The sequence below is a fragment of the Falco cherrug genome, chromosome 2, assembly GCF_023634085.1.
Source record: "Falco cherrug isolate bFalChe1 chromosome 2, bFalChe1.pri, whole genome shotgun sequence".
Lineage (NCBI taxonomy): Eukaryota > Metazoa > Chordata > Aves > Falconiformes > Falconidae > Falco > Falco cherrug.
In genome coordinates this window covers 106,164,161-106,182,637 of record NC_073698.1, presented here as the reverse complement: position 1 = coordinate 106,182,637, position 18,477 = coordinate 106,164,161, and positions in this window count along the sequence as shown.

The following is an 18,477-nucleotide window of genomic DNA, read 5'->3' as shown; positions in this document are numbered from 1 at the left end:
GCGATGATCTGCATGTTGTAAAATACATATGTGCAAGGAAAAGCTGAGGGAAAGTTCAAACCAGCTCTCTCAGCCACTTCTGCACCTCTAAAATATCTCATAAAGCTTGGAGAACAGGAAAGATCCTCCCCATCTTCTAACAGTTCCTCCAACAGGTTGGAGCCTCTTTATTTATCATCTCTTGGCTCTTCTGTTAACTTCGCTCTCTCCTTTCTGGAACAACCTACCCCTACACCCTCATAAGATATCATTTTTGCAGTTTGTAACATCAGTTAGAGGAGGTATGATTGCTTTCAACAAAAATCTGACAATCAAAGATTTTTTTCTGAAATAGGAAAAAAATGCTCTGTAAGAAACTGCTTACAAAAATACATGATTACAGAAACCTTAAAAAAAGTCATTTTTTTGTACCTAATCAACAATAGTGGACATCAAGGGCTGCTTACAGTTTCAGCCTGTGAGTAGTTGACTTAGTACATTGTCATGGCCTAAAGCCTGAAAGTCTTTCAGGCACTCTCAGTTGTTGCAGGATCAGGTCCTTTATACACAATGTGCAGTGTGTGCTGAGAGCCCTCATTAATTTGTTCTTTCAAACAGATCTCTGTGAATATGCTCAGTTCTGGACATGGCAAACATATGCTCTGTGGCTCAGAAAAAAGAAAAAGAAGGGAAAAAAAGGTATTTTTGGTTCCACGTAGGAATAATCCAGTTTCACCTTTATTTCCCTAATTTCTCTGACCATGTCATGCAGGCACTTTTCTTTAAATTCTGCATTTCAGACAGACATTCAGGCTGCTTAAAAAATACAAAATTGAGTCTTGATTTAAAAAGTTTAGTCATGATGGTTGAAAGAATTTAATCTGCCTGATGTTCAAGCTTGCCATCTATTCAAAATGAGTGGTAGATCACTGTGGTAATCAATACAGCTTTCCTTGTGCAGACAGATGCCCATGAGATTGAAATGAGAGGCATCCAAGACATAAATTTCTTGATCTCTCTTTTTAACACGTTGTTAATTTTTGGGGTAGGAGACAGGCAGAGGCTCTCATTAGTCATAAGGGAAATTAATGTCTTACTGTCTCTAATGCTGTACAAGGTATTGTTAAAGAAATTATTTGGAAGCTTCTTTATGCTCCCTGTAAGGTTTATGCCATACCCCTAGGGAAGAAAGAAGAATGTCTTCCGTTTTGTCAGCAGATTTCTTGATGGACTGAGAGGAAGCAAAACCAAACAGAAACAGTAAAGCATAAACCTGTTATTTAGCTAACAAATAAAGGCATCTAATGGGGCAATATAGCTCATTCGTTATTTTTATTGGCCTTGGAGTTGCTTAGTTTTGGTTTTGTTTTTTTTTTTTAAATATATATTTTCATAGAAATAGCTCCACTTGCCTTGCAGAGCACTAGCTGCTAAATGTGCTTCCACCCCCTTCAGCCCTGAGATGAAATATCCAATAACACAACTAACATTTGCAGCACCAAGACAAAGGCTGCATAGTTCCCTGGATTGGCATCATTTGGCTCAGAGTGCAAAGCTGAAAGTAAAGGAATTCACTAGCGAAATTGTCCTAGTGGACAAACAGATATATTTCTTAGGAGGCCATATAACTTACTGGCCTGTGGCATTTCTCTGGACTTTGTTCCTGAATAAGGGTTTTCCTGCTGAAAGCAAACTCCATTTTTATTTGTTTTTGCCGAGAGATCCTACGACTTGGTTTACTACTTTCATTTACAATTATAGTTTTGTCACTGTAGTGTCATGTGAACCTTGGTATATTTGATCATAGGAGGCATTTATACTTAAGCTTTTATATCACATCGCTTTAGGCTCTCTTCTTTCAAGTTTGTTTCCTCAGTTCTTGAGCTTCTATGAAGTCTTGACATGATTTAAATAAAATGGTTGCAAATATATAAATGAGAAACTTCAGTAACCTAAACTACATTAGGCAACATCCTATTTCATAGTATCCCTGCATCATATGATCCTCACCCATAAATATGGAGATGAGTTAAGTCATGTGAACACTGTAACTCAGATTCAAAAAGCTACCTCGATAGGACAGGAAAAAAAAAATCTGTTCAAGAGAAAGATACTGCAATGTTTATCTTGGATTTCAGAGGGAAAGATGCATGCACACTCAGTTGAGCTCATCTATAATAAATCCAACGTTTCTAGAGGTGCTCCGCATGTGCAGTACAGTAGGTCTGCATGCACATTATGGAGAGAACCAAGAATCTCAGCGATGTCAAGATAAACTGCACAGGAACTATCATGCAGCTGGAAATCCCTAATCACCACATGAAGTCCTCCTATATGCATTTTTCTGTCAGAAAGTAATTTGGGGGATATAAACAAACTAGAGGCTTGTGACATCTATAAAATATAAATGGGGTTGTAATTAATATTACCTTGCACTGAATTCAAACATAAGCATAACAAAACAGTAAAAGAGGTAACAGGGTCTAAATATTGTGTAAACATTTATGTGAGCAATGTGACTAGAGACACAAAGAAGACAGGAATAATTGCAGGTCAGGGACATCTAAGCTAAAAAAAAAAGTATGTCAGAAAGAGGACAAATCAAGCATAAGGGATTGTAAATAGGCAGAACTTACTCTCAAATGCACCAGAAGGTGCACTAGGAAAGCCAAAGCCAAAACCAAGATAAGCAGTAAGGTGAGAAAAGGAAACATCACATTTTTGGAAAGGAATAATAGAATAAAAACATGAGAAAGAATTAAGGAGAATCATAAAAGAAAGGAGTGAAAATTTCTTTGTTCTCAAATGAATTTAGCTAAATTTTACAACAAAAGAAAATTTGAAAGGCTTTTCATGTCATCATAAAAAAGGTACTTTATGTAAAGATTTTAACATACTCCAAAGTACGTTTGCAGATTCAGCTTGAGATAACCGTTCTGTTCTATGATGGTGAGACATTTTGAGGCTTGTTTCTGTTTTAGTTTTTTCAATAATTCCCCATCATTTTAATTGGGCTTTATATGCATTCACTGACATAACAGGTAGTACTATTAAAATCTATTTAACTTTATTAAGTAGAAACAGCTGTATGTTGAAATAGGAAATGCAGAGATTTTCTGAGTAGCTGATAATATCCAGAAGGAAATTTAAGATGTCCCATTTAGAGACGTTATCATTGTTACTGTTTGTTACATTCAGTGCACTGGTGAACAGGCTGCTCTAGTCACTGCTGAATCCCACGGGTGGAATTCTATTTCATGACAGACTATATTTAAACACTTTGCTTAGTGGTATGGCCTTACTTTAACATAAATTCAGTGTTTGCTATACAAAACTAGACACAGGGTCTGCCTGTGGGGAAAATGAAAATCGGCCTCTAAATTCATTGAACAGAAGCCCAAGGAAATATAAACTCAGTGGGCCAAAATATTTTGTCCCTTGAAGGTAATGAATGATTTATGCAAACCAATTGACTCTTTTTGTTGCATGCATTAAGCAAAACCAGGGCTTGCTAATGAGTTATCAGCAGAATGGGAGAACAAGCTAAATGGGGAATCCTTTTAGTGCTGTCAGTGGTAAATTAGGTCTATCAGGATCACAATAAGAATACACAGAGTAGTCAGTATTAGGTTAATTACCTTTGTTGACTTGAAAGGTTGGAATTTAGCTGGAAACAAAATAAGGAAAGCTTTTGAGTCTTAATCATTTTTATCTTTCCAGGCAGATATCACATATTTAAAGCAGAAGGCACCTTTTCATTCCACTGAAAAAAGAGAAGCCAAAGGGAAGAGCAATATCACTGCCTATATTATCAGGGCATTTGATAATTATTCTCTTGTGGAACATAAGGAACAGCGTGGCAGGGGTAAGTTCCATCTGCAACCTTTCCTGAGTTTATTTTATGTTAGATTACTTAAAGTAAATTCTTCTTAGCAGTTGGACATATTTTCACTATCCTATTCCTTAAACTGAGGACTTACAAGTAGAGTGACTCAAAAGTCACCTTTTGTTGTGCTGGCTGATTGTAGCATTTTTGGAAAGGCAAATTGTTAGTAATCTTCTGGGGAAAAAAACCCCCAAAACCTCAAGGACCAACATTCCCATATTAACCTTCCCATTAAATCCATGATCTGCATATGACAGAGACCCGAGAAAAGATTTAGAAATATTCACTATATGGGTTTTTTTTTTTCAGGCTTAGACATTGGGTCAGTGGTATTGTTTTTGTTTTATTCAAGTTTATTATGCATCTCTTACAGCACTAGCATAACCAAAAAATCCTATGGTAGGAGTTTTAGTAAATTGCTAATGTAAATAAACAGGAGCCAATCAACAGCTCTGAAATCTTATAATACAGCTTTTGCTTACTCCTGAGACCTTTAATTACATTGCACAGCTGAGTCAGACCTGGCAGCCATCTTTTTGTGGAGCAGGGAATGTCTCAATCTGTTATGCCAAAGCCAGATGGCTACTTTTTTTTCCAAGTGCTTTCCAGCTTGAAAAGGGAAAAGTCAAGACTATGCCAATGATTCAGCACTTCAGTTCCACGGGGTCAGAGTTGTGCAAATGCACTAACAGGGGCCTGGGGAGCAGGATATGATTCCCATAGCTCATTTTTGCCTATAATTTGGGATACTTAGAAGATAATGGCTGTGGGATCATTAGGGTAAAAAAAAAAATGTTAATAATCTAAGAAGCAACAGATGACTGCCTAAAAATATATGAAAGCATGCTTATGTGCTGTGTGGAAAATAATCTTGTTTACAATCACACCACCACAAATTTAGTATGTGTCAATGCAATATTATATGAAATAATACTTCAAAATTTTATCTTGCTTTCGGTGGTTGCCACCACATCAATTGCTGAAAATTATGTGTATGCTTCAAGGTTTGTTTATTTTCTTAAAACATCTGTGCATGTGTGATATCAGCAGTGACTTTGCTGCTAGTTTCAATCACCCTTCCATAAATTCTCGTAAAATATTTTCTCCACCCTCACAGAACCAAGTCTGGGTTTTGCTGAAGCATCTAGTTGCCAAGAGTGAACAGAAAATATATTTGGCAAGCCACAGTAAAGGCTCAAACCTCTGTGGAGCTTTCTGGGAATTTATCTTAAGCGGTACCCAAAACGGAATTCAAAAAAGCCATTTAGTATGTTCCATCCCTCATTTAATCTACATATGTTTGCACAATTATTGCTATAATAATAGAAAAATTATACGAGGAAATACTGTTGGTGGTCACTACTGACAGCTGGAGGTCAGAGAGTAAAAAGCTTTTAGAACTTCTATCAAGAAGCAAAAAAGATGAAAGAATACTGGCAGGAAATAACTTATCACTGAGGTGCGATGCCATGCTCACGTCTTGGCAATGCAATTTCAGTTCAGGTCACTTCTTATTCTATGTGCTTTTTTTTACTGTTTGCTTTTCTAAAATATAATAATTTATCATATGTGATTTCAAGTGTAACTTTTCAGCCACAGTGAAGAAAATATTATATTGAGCTGCTTTACCTGCAGCATCACATCACAATCACTGTGACAGAATCGTAGATGCAGCTATTGTGTGTACCTGCCACGCATGAGCATTATCAGCTTCCGTGCTTTTGGCATTACCCAGGAGACTAGAGGAATGTGAGCTTGAAGCAGCACTTTCTAACATGAACTCAGCTGAGAAGGATTAAAGATTTAGAAAGCAGAGGTTATGGAAAGAAACATTGCCCTTGTCATTCCAAATTAACTGATACAAAATTTAAATGTATTAAATATATTTTATTATTATTTTTTATGATGAACTCATTGGTTTTTTGATCTGTTCAACCGTATCACAAGCTATACCACACCAGGTTCGATCCTGTGCTCTGTGCTAGCAGAGAAACCTTGTTAAAGGAAGTCACTTCAGCAGTTGTTCTTTGGGAGGGAAAACATGTTTTGGATGGCTCAAAAATGATTAAAGAGCAGACAGTGCAGTTGTCCAGATTAACCAATAAAACCTTAGCTGCAAGAAAGATGCTGTAAAGGGACTCTGTCTTCAATCATTCCTTGTTTGCCCTCATTTACTGTTGTAATAGTGATGACAGTCCAAACCAAAGAGATTTTGAAGCTGGATCCCTGTTAATTAACTACTACAAGTGAGAATAGAATCTGCAGAAAATAAATTGCACTTTCTTAAGTGAAAGCCTTATCCAAAACAGTTTTTCTTTTAAGAACGACAAACATTTGTGATCTTAGAAAAATAAGGTAGTCCTTCTTACTAATGGACTCAAACTTGTTTTGATTTTCAACACTGTAATACAAGGCTGTGTTGTACAGAGAGGAAGAAAATTTAAGATATTGGCCTTGGGTCGAAGACTTGTGTTCCGGGGAGAAGGAAACAGTTTTGATTATCAGATTTCTTGTGTCATCAATAGCTATCATGATTTCTTAATCAAAGTTTAGACATCAGAATAGCTTTATCCTTCACAGGATATTCAGTTAATATATAGCCCTATGAGAGCAACACTTTTACAACAATGACAATGGATATTAATGCAGTGTAATGTAAGAAGGCATTGTTCTGAGCATGGCAATAGAATACCTTTAGTTTTTTATTCATCTGTACAAAAGGTGAAGAGTGCTACAGAGCCCATCCAGCTACTAAAATCAAGACAGTTATTCATTTGAACAGTCCTACGCAACTGAAGAGCATGTTAACTCTATAAACAAACTCACAAAACGAAGTTGCAAGCACAGTGTAGAAGATCTATTCAGAGGTTTACCTTAGCACTCTTTGTTCTCCTTTATTCCATTAGAAGGGAACTGTATTGCAAATACCCATCAGCATCTTGACAAGTAAGTTTTAAATCAGAATATTCATTACAATATATTAAATAATATTGACCAACAAATAAAAGCTAAGAAAACCTCCAGAAATTTTGCCTCCCATTATATGTCCTCTAATACAGGTGAAAAAACATTTACAGTAGTCAGTTTACCAGATTCAATATGCTCAGATTTAATCTTTTTCTTTTCCCTGTGGCTTTATATGCATAGGCCACTAAAGCAGATTCCATGGATCCTTTGAAACTAAACGTCTTTTAGATCGGTGCTTGTAGTTGTGACACTTTCCTAAAATACCTGCATAGATCAATTTGAATTTATATCCATTTCCATTAAATCACCAATTCAGAAAATGAAGGAAATGGAACAATCTGAAGTATGAAATTCAGCAGAACTATTAAGGGAAATAAATGGAAAATACTTCTAATTTTTTAGAAATTAGAAGCCAGCTTCCTTAGTCTTTCTTTTATTGCAGATTACACAGGTGTAGCTCAGATTAGCAACAATTTGGTAACAGGAGGCACAGAATTTATCTTCAGTTAAATTCATTCATCAGATATGATAAATTTATTATAAATACTGAAAACATCCAAATAAATGTAACCAAATATTTAAAATGCATTTTGAATAAGACCAGTCTTCTTTACAGAACAATTTAAGTTCAGCACATTGAGATATGACCTTGGTATGACTCATTTTATACTTTTATAAAAGATGGTAGCCCTTATGGGCTATAGTGTCAAGGTCCAATTCCAACAATATTTTATTCTAGTCTATCAAAATTTATTCAAGTTTTTAATTTCTTGCATCACTGATGTATAAATTTATTCCCACAGAATGACTTTTCACTTGCCAGCACAGGGCAAAGTTTGTCCTGTAGCTTATTATTGTCAAGTTATGTAGCTCAAAACTCACAACGAAACAAAAGCAATTTCCTTTTCCAAGATGAAAAATATTGGCATGGCCCTTACTGTCTTCTATCTAATTCTAATATCTACTGTTGGGGTCTGCAGCGGGTCTGCAGAGAAGTTAGTTGACTTCAAAGACTTAGCTGTGTACCTTTAAGACAGCCACAAATTGTCAGGTATGTAAATAGATGTGAAGAATCGGAACTTAGAACCGCAGCATACGGGCACCTACAGCAACAGCAAATAGCAAGCAAGAAGAAGAACACAAAAACCAATCAGGGTCTGACACGTGCACTGTCTAAGATATATAAACAGTTTGTATAAACAATAAAGGCCATTTTGTCCGAACCCAGCCACGCAGACATAGTGTTTCTTTTAAGTCCACCTCGACTTGCGTCACCACAATCTACTAGAACAGTTTGAGAAGGAAGTTTCTATCCTCATGTTCCTGAGATACGCTAAAGAAAGAAAGCATCAAAATTGGTAAAGCTCCACCTTAAAATGTTAAACTTGGCCAAGGCAGTCTAGTGCATGTGGCACCAGAGTGACAGTTTGGTGGCCTGAAGGGTACTCGTACTGTTATCAGTGATATACTCGGTGAATTAACACACCAACTCATTTTGCCACTTCTTTTAGTTGCCAACTCTCACACACTGTTGCCATGAATCTGATTTGCAGATATAAAAGTCATGTGATTCAAATTCCAGCTTTGTTATGTTAGAGATTCTTAATAAGGTTGCAAAAAGAGTTTGAAAATTATTTCTAAAATAATCAAAAGCAAAAATACTTCAAATGTATTTAAAATATTTCATATTTTTTCAATTATCCTTTTATTTTGCTAGTATATTTTAAGTATTTAAATTCACAGATACTGAAAATTTCAGCTCTTCAAACCGTGATACTTATCTTGTTATATTTGAATAGTGCTACTCACAGTGGTGTTCTAACTTTAGTCAAATCTTCCAGATATTTTGTTTATTAATTGAAAAAAGTGCTGTCTAAAGTCAGTCCTACTCTCTTACAAAATGTGTAAATGGCCTTTTAATCTAGCACATCGTCATACATATCTGTAGCTGACTCAGATGTATTCAACAAGATAAAAAGCATATTTTGTTGTTGTTGATCTACTTTAAACTAAAAAGATGTTTTTTTCAGTATCCTTACAATGTTTATACAAGTGCTGAAATGTTCATAAGCACTTGCCCTGTTCATCAACCACGTTTTCTACATTTTCCTTTTTTTTTTTTTAAATCAATGCTTTCTAAAACTATTCATTAATATTAAAAATGAAAAATAACCACAATTATGCCACGGATGTGATTGGCTTCTATTCAAAGCTATTTAGTAATAATTAAGGCACCAAGACAGCTGTTAACATTGGAAAAAAATAGTAGCAGTTATTATTAATTCAATAAAACTTGACTGATGGAAATGAGCTCTTGGTCTCAAATGTGTTTGGATAAAAGAACCTCATGCTAACACAGAAGCTAATACTATAGTAACTATAACTAACTATAAGTGTGACTCAAGTATGATTTTTTTTCCCTCTGGTTCTTAATAGTTCATGTTTCCACTGTTACACCAAAGTAGATAAGAAGTAATGCTACGGGTTAATAACAAAACCACAGAAAAACTGTGATAATTGAAAAAACAAGCTTTTTGTTTACAAGAAAGCTATTGCACTCACAGATAATGAGTTCTGTTGATTCTATAATGAATATTGCTTGAAAATTACAAGCTGAAGGAACTAAGAAGTACTTAAGACTTTCATGCTTATCAGCACAACAGTATGTAAGATACGTGCCCCCAATTTTCCGGCTTCTACTTGTCTCACTTTCTCGCCTGGCCTGCATGGAAAATTACCAACCAAGAGGCTTAGCTATCCAACTTCTACAGCTTGCTGCCTGGAGTTTCAGAGTTGCTAATACGGGTCAAAACCAAATACTCTGAAAGTAGCAAACTCAAGGAGAAATGTCTAGTGTGTACTGTGTATCTTATTTAAACTTAAACCCACCTTTTTTATAGCATTAGAAAGCAAAAAAAGTCTGACCTATGGACAGACATGACCCCAGATGTTACTTGATAAAGGTTGTCATCTCAACATCTTTATATTAAAAAAATAATATTAAAAAATTAGCTTTGATTTAAGAAAACTTGACAAAGCTGGTATGAAGTCCATCTTCTGACCAACAGCAAAGAAAAGAAACTCCTTGATCCTTTTTTTAATCACACTGTGGACTGTTAAATAGGCAAGTTGTGTTTAGTCCATATTTTTTCCTTTATTGGTATCAAGGTTCCTTATGTATCACCATTATAAAATAAATCAGATGCGGTGGTGCTAGCTTGCCTCCCCCCTCTGCTCCCTCCCAAAATGTTACTCTTCTCTCTCCCACATTCCCTTGCCTCAGATTCACATTCCCTAGGCACTCCCCATGTACTACAGGCTCTTGTGCAAACCATAGGGTCAGCCAGGTCAGGGAATTGGTCTGCCCCAGACTTAATAGCAACTACTTAAATTCTCCCTGGCTTATCTCCCTGAACAGACCTATTGATAATGCCACAAGCATCAGCACGAGCACATGTGCTCCCGAGACCTGCACTTTCCACGTTCATACAATGAATTACATAGTGCATGGATATTCATGCCAACAAAATAAAAAGACCTTGAACATACTGAAAGTTAACTTGTGGCTACAATTTCAGCACTTATTCAGAAGAGGTGTTTTGTCATGATTATAGTCAGAGTATAGAAACTGTCAGGGAAAACAGCCAGTCCAAACAACACTAAAAAGACAAAGATTGATAGCGGTGAAGGTTATCGTTGTATTGATTATTGTATTTTGAACAGATGTTTAACATCTAAAAAGCTTTGCAACCTTGGAAACCTGATGAAATAGAGGGTATAAACATTGAGTGTGTTTGTATCAAAGCATCTGGTAATGGAAAGATTTTATATAGTCACTGATTAAATGTCTCACTTTTATACCATCAGTGTTGAACTTTTGGCAGATAGGCAGTATTAGGAGAGTTTATTCTGGAAAGGCAGGAGTCTTTCCTATCTTTTTTTATTCTAAGCAAGAGATTGCTAACCCATCTTTAAACAGCTTCATCGTTTTCTTTATTCCTTTTGAGGAGAATCAAATACACTGCTTTCCACTGACATTGAAAAGTAGGCAAGGAGAAGGACAGTAAAAGTCTATTTTACTTTCATCAAAAAGGAGCACTTCAGTTACAACGCTATTTAAAAACTTTGTAAAGTCCCTTTACGGTCTCAGGGAAGTCCCAGACTGTAATAATGTCCAAGGGGAGCAAAGATTGAACATAGCAGTAGTTTAGTACCTGCTATGTCCTTTGCTGGGTGAATGTATGCTGCCCTGGCAAGAGAATGGAATTTTATGATCTAGTAACGGGCCTTTTCCATCTCTAATTACTACATCACAGGGGCATTGTGAAGATTATTTAGTTAATGTTTGCATAGCTCTCTGACCATGTAAAGTACTGTTAAAGTGCTAAGCATTACTATTATCATCCAATTAAATAATCAATCCAAATTTGAGCAGCACTAAAGTAAGTTCCAGTTCCAATTATGCTAATGAAACTGCAAAGGGACTGTATATCCAGAAGTTCCTACAATACCCAGTGTTGTTGCAGTACCTTTGAGAATCGTCATTACAGTGACTTTTCCCAGCATCCATTAAACACATATCTACTTGGGGCCTGGCTGTGAACTTCAAGGTATGTGTCTGCATGGGGACAATGCTGACCTGCACAGCCCTGAAAGACAGATGGTGAATACTTTGATGCTAGATATATATTTATGCTGGGATCCACAATAGCAAGGCATATATTCAAAATGAACACAAAGTACAGGTTAATTAATCTTCTGTTTATACTGGTAAAGCCCTCACTGAAGACTGAGCAGAGCCTTGGGACAGAATTCAGATGGTGGGAATGGATTGCCTCTATTTTGCAATTTAAACAGCATTTAGGTAAGAGACAAGGGGTTTTGAAGCTTTCCCATCTGCCCTTCACTGTTAGCTGTGGAAGTTCAGCAGGAAAAAAATGGAGGGAAGAGTTAAATTTCTTTGCGATACTGAGCTCCAGCATCACACTGAATGGCAAAAATCTGCAACCAGAAAAGTAGAGAGGAGTACTGTTTCTAACCCTTCATTTCTAGACTCCAGTTTTACTCTAGGGTAGTACTGATAGCTCTTGTGCAACTGATAATTCCTGTGCCAATCAGTAGAAAAGTCTAAGATGATTCTGCAGATACTACTTGTGAAGCTAGATCCCACAGCCTGGTCCTAACAGCAGCAGTGCTTGACACCAGAGTTTGGCTCACATGAGATGCTTGGGATTGGACTAAAGAAATCCAGAGCCCTTAACCTAAAACAGCTGAACCCACTACAGAAAAGAAATGGTGTATAAAAACCAACCAACCAAACAAACCAAACAAAAATCCCACCCAGCAGTATCAGCGGAAGCTTCTCTTTTCAGCATGGGAGCAAAAGCTCTGGGACGAAGGAGCTTTTCCCTCTCTAACATCATTTACAGAGCATGGAAACATTAGCTCTTTCAACCTGCCTCTTTACTATCTTAGCTGGTCGTTAAAGATCAGGATAGGATATCTCTCCTCATCAGTGTGAAAAAGACTGTTGGGGTTTCATTTTTGGGTGTTGTTCTTCTCTCTCCGCCCCCCCCCCCCCCCCCATCTTCTCTGTAGCATAGCTAGTGGCTGGCTTCCTAGGATTATTATCACTAGTCAATAGATTTCCTGACTCAGCAGGCAAATGGTACATTGGATACTGGTCTTGATTTCTCCTGGTGTTTTCCTTTTGTTTGTATAGCTGTAGATTATATCCTTGACTAAGAAGTTTACATGTGCTAGAGGGCCTTGGGAAGATAAATGGAGTACATATTCCAGGAACCCTTCAGAGGTAAGAGCCTGCTTCATGCCTGTACGCAGCATAGCGATTCAGGTAGGGTTTTCAGTCCTGTTTTTGCAGTATCACTGTTAGTAAGCAAGCAAACAGGCTACAGAGCTGCCTGTTGTCTTCCCTCTAGCTGCTATTTACTCCATTCCTTCAACAATATCTTTCCACTTACAGACACTCCTTTTCAGATCTCTTTAAACTTTCTCCCATAACAGATTTAAAAAGAAAGGAAGATGGGGGAAATGACATATTCAAACCATTGTCTAACAGCTCAACTTGTCTGTCACACAGTCTTCTTCACACACCAAGAGTGTCCTGGTCTATGGAGATTTTAAGCACTGGCTCGAAGTCAGTAACAAACCCAAGTGCAACAGTTCCAGCTGCGCTCTTTTACATTCTTCCTTACAGACACCAGAGGAGGAGGAGGAGGATGTGACTAGGGTTACAACCAGCTGTAATGGCCTCAAAGTGAACCAACAGTCAGTAATTGACACATAACCCCCAGTTACGCATCCAAAATGTATATACCACTTCCAGGTTCTTAGTATGCCTGTACCATAAAAGAAGGGAATTTTAAAAAATTTTATTCTTACCAATATTTATATCAGACTCTTTCACAGATTTTAAAGCCTTGTCCATAACTAAGGAATCTTAGACTATTTAGTTCTGCATTTATCTGTATTTTTAATATATTAAAATCTCAATTTATTAAACTCATACAAGTCAAAACTGCTTGCCATACACATAAGCCTAGCAATCATGTGAAGGTAGTAGAAGTACAAAGGAAAAAAAATAAATAAAAGGATTATTTTTTCATCATAAAACCACGATTCTCCATAACATAACTATTCAAGGGCACAAAATACTACAGCCTATTACATAACAGCTTTGAAAAGCAATACCATGCTATGTCTAACAAAGAAAACTGAATCTGAACAGAATCTTCGGGCATCTGGGTACAGATGCAAAATATATTTCAGATCCTGAAAATATAATAGTATGTAATGAGAGCATTATCTTTATAAATGGAGTCCCAGTCATGAGGCTATGCAAACAAAGGGATCATTTGTCAATGGAATGAAATAGAGAAAACTCTTGGAACCGATTCAAGTATTACATTTTGAAAAATAAGACTGTGATTTTGTTTTACTCCTGGATGCTTACAGGTAAGGCTGTTAATGACTCTGCCTATATACAAATGGCAGTAACTGGACCAGAAGAAACCCAGATGTTCTGCTTCTAGGATACAAAAATTCTTATACCCTTAAACCTGACACCAGACAAAACATAAGAAATTATGTGGCTACTATTTCATTAAACTACATACGCTTGTTGAGAAACTGATAATGCAGAGCATTATTATAGAAAAGAAATCTTCCAGCATTATCATTCAAAATCTTCCACAAATTTCTAGCAAATGCCCTGCAACATGGATTGTCAGAGGTTTTCTTTTACAGCACAGAAGTTTCTGAGCACATTGTAAAATACTGTGCAATCACATCAAAAAGTCATGTGCATGTGTATTGGTCCTTATTATAATTGTGATTATAGTTATTTTATAACAAAGCTGGATTCATTTTTATTCCCAAAACAGCTTTTTCAAAATTCCTTTGTTCTTAACTTGACAACAACTTAAACCTTCTGTTTTAATGCATGGAGCATGTGGGTTTGAAATTACTGGTTGGTTATCACTATTTGTAGCCATCTCCAAAAAGAGCAGGCTAGCAGTCTGTCCAATTGAAGAACCTAGTAGAAACTTGGCAATTAATAAGAAAAGAACAAATCTTAAAATATTCACTGTGATACAGTATAAATATATTGTGTACCCACATGTGAAATAAAACCTGAACTGGTAAAAAGAACTGGCAGTTCTATAGCCCCCAAATTCACTCACTTTCAAAAGGCATGATAAAAGTAGAAAAGGCGCAGGAAAGGACAGTGAGATTCAGGAGAATCTTCTATACAATGAAGATCAAAATACACTGAGATTCTTGAGTTCAGCAAGAGATGAGAAAGGGCATGAGGAAAGTAAACAATAAAAGGGGAAAAGGCAGCCATTATTCACTATTTCTTATAACAATGAGGCCAGAGGAAATCAATCTACCAGCGAATTTAAAATGTCAAAAGTTACAGTAGTGCAAGTGTAATTAGACCACTATTGTTACTATTACTATTATCTACTTATGTTAAAATATCCTAAAAAGAAGGTTTCAATGTCCTGATGTGATTATCTATCAGTACTGTGAAACCCTGTTCTCAGGATAATTTAATATTCAACTAATTTTTAAATCAATCTTATTTATCTCATATTTTATGGCATATGGAAATGCAAATGTTTTTGTATTTACTTATAAGGTAATCAAATTGTTTATTTATTGAAATACACAAACTTCACAATCAATGAAGTAAATTTGGGTTTAGACATTATTTGGAACAGCAAATGAGCATTCTTAGAAAAAAATAAATACAACTTTTTAACAGATTCAAGCACAATTCCAGCTAGGAAAGTCATTTAAGCAAGCATTTTCCTGTCTATAATTTCAATTGAGATGACCCAACATTCTCCATTAAGATATATTTATCAGAATATGTCTGGTAATATGCTTGCCACTAGTGTCACTGCCTGCTAGAACAATATTTAAATACCTAACTGTGAAGTTTGCTAAAGACATACCTTTCACTTCAAAGAAAAAAAAAATATTCCCCTTAAATAGCTTTAATATTCTGTAAACTAACAAGTTAATCTTTAAGATAGAGTTAGGAAGTGCAAGTATTCTTCAGCTTTCATTTTTATTGAAACAAATTTATATGCAATAATTTAAATATGATTATGACAATCAGACATAATTACTTTTGTGATGGCACTAGGTTGTCCCAAGAGCATATTACCTTCATATAATGTTCCTTGAAATAAAACACAGGATATATTGAATCTGTACTAAATTGCTTGTTTTTCTGCAATGCTTGAAGGTTGTTTAAACCCAACTATTTTTATTGCAGTTTATGAACACATGTGCTTATATATATGTATTTATTGTGGTTTCGTTTGGGGAATAAATGAACTTTGCTCTAGTTTACTTTTTTTTTTTTCAACTTTAAAACAAAAACACATAGCTATGCTGTTTTCTTGCATAGCCTGATATAACATAATGCAAATTTTATATGCAAATGTGTAACACAAATTTCTCAATGATGTCTATTACAGAAATAAATAATTATTATTATAATAATGATAACAACAACTACTACTTTTACAGAATCTGTACCTGGGTCTTGACTGGAATAGTTATACGTCCCCCTGTGGAGCATAGTAACTGGATTCATGCCAGATTAAGTCAGAATTGTATGTTTTATCTTGTGGCGGGTTGCCCTTGGTTAGCTGCCAGAAGCCTACCCAGCTGTTCTCTCACTCTCCCATCTCAATAGGACTGGGGTAGAAATAAGATGAAAAGGTCCTGGCTGAGATTCACCCCAAGCCCCTCTCCTCCCCACCTTGTTACCAACACAGGTTACACTCAGTTGCTCCAGTGCAGTAAAGGCTTCATGGTCTGTACACAGTGGTTTCTCTCTGCTACTCTTTTCTTCTCTCTGCCCCACCATGGTCCCTGCTTGGGTGCCTGCAGCAGCTTCTTCCCCCACTACCCCTCTCCCCTTGGGGCTGGCAGGGCTGTTTCTCACACATTTCCCCTCACCCCAGGCGGCTGGGCAGCCCTTCCTTACCCAGGTTTCCCCCAAGGTGCAGCCATCGCCATCAAGGGGCTCAGCTATCACACTCGGTGGTGAGTCTGTCTTGGCTTCCAGCACAAAAGAGCCTGTAACATGGGCTTGCCTCTTATTGCAAACCAGAGACACCTCCCACCCCATCCCTCAGGACATGTTGCAAATGCCTCAGCTGTGGGAAGATCTTGATCACAGCTCCTACCTTATTAGTCACTGGAGAAGTTGAAGTACATTTCTTATTTTCTGCTCTGTCAGCTCATCTTTTCATCTCCAGATAACTCAGTCCCATCTTGTGTCACTGGAAGAACTGTAAGAGGGTTCCAAGGACAGAAGGTCCTTGGGCGGAAGGACACCCCTCCTTGGCCACAGACATCTTAGATACTCCAGGTATCTCCTTGACCTCTGACAGGACAAACCAGACAGTTCTCAGAAACAGTTGTTATAAAGGATCATTGCAGTTGCACTGTCTCTGGCCACTGAAGATTAATTTATAGCAGCGGAGCCTTTCTGCTGAGCCAGCTCAATGGTGGCCAGCCACATGAGAGGCACCACAGAGATTACATGAACTGGGGATGTGCTATCGCATCTGTATGTTTGACTAGAGCTGAATCTTATGTTCTCTCACACATAAAAAATCCAACCTCCAGCTGAGATGCCTGAAATTTCTATTCACTCTTGCTCTTGCACACCCAAACCCTCAAGATAAACATTAAGGAAAATGGAGATTTATATCAAACAGGCTTCTAAATCTTCTGTACTGTCATGAAATTTAGGCGTTAACAGATTGTGTGTGTGTGAGCAGAAAAACACAGTTCAGGCCAAAGTTTCTGATCAATCTGCCCTTTCTTTGTCTTAACTTCTCAGTTTTCTTTTCCTGTCTCCTGACATCCTCACATTAGAACTACAGCTCATGGCAGGAAGCATCAGCCAACAGTATTGGCATGCAGGGTGCTCTGAGCCAGTATAAATCAACAGAAACACAGCTTTGTCCCAGGGCAGATGTTAGGAATAAACTGAAGGTCTGGAGATGCAACAGAAAAAAGAACATTGTTGGTCCTGGAAAAAAATTATCATCTCCAATATGTTAGATCCAGTGCCACATTTTCTGATATCATTTACTGCCCCCAGCCCTGTCAAAATCTGATGAAAAATACTGGTTTAAGGAGTCACATTTTCTTGGTTGTTTATTCTGTCCCTCGTTTTAACAAGATATTGCCTTCTGGTTCATAAATCTCTGTGGTGTTTTTTTAAAAACACACTAGAAAAAAATATCTGACAATTTTTCATAGAACCCTCCAGCTAAAAATGGCATTGACTCCAGATTTCACATTTAGATTGCTTTCAAATTAATTTTAAAAGAAAGCTGCTTCTCTTACTAACTAAAAAGATTTGTCTGCTCTCAAATCTCAATTAATTAATTCAATTTTATCAAAATTTCCTGTTATCGTCTTATTTTAATGTTCACAACATTATGCTATTCTTAGACAATTTGTCCTCTAAGAAATTTAGGGATGGCAGCCATCCCCAATGGGACACTGTCAGAACACACTGGTTATTGCAAAGTCACAAACAATGGATTGCTGGATAAGTACAAATTTTTTTTTTTAAATGACATATTTTTTACTTTTTTGCATTTTATGTTTAGCCAAGTGTCATGGTTTAACCCCAGGTGGCAACCAAGCACCACACAGCTGCTCACTCCCCTCCCCCTCACGCAGAAGGTTGGGGAGGAGAATCGGAAAGGAATGTAAAACTCAAGTGTTGAGGTAAGAACAATTTAGTAATTTAAACAGAACAAAAAAGAAAGAACAATAACAACAACAACAACAACAATAATAATAATTGTAATAATAACAGTTATAATGGAAAGGTGAGTGAAAGGATAAAATCCAAAGGAAAACAGGTGATGCACAGAATAGCTGCTCACCACCCGCTGGCCAATGCCCAGCCAGTCCCGGAGAAACAATTCCCCGGCCCCAGCTAACGCTCCAAGTTTATATACCAAGGATGATGTCCCGTGGTATGGAATACCTCTTTGGCTGGTTCAGGTCAGCTGTCCTGGCTGTGTCCCCTCCCAGTTTCCCGTGCTCCTCCAGGCCTCTCACTGGCAGGGCCT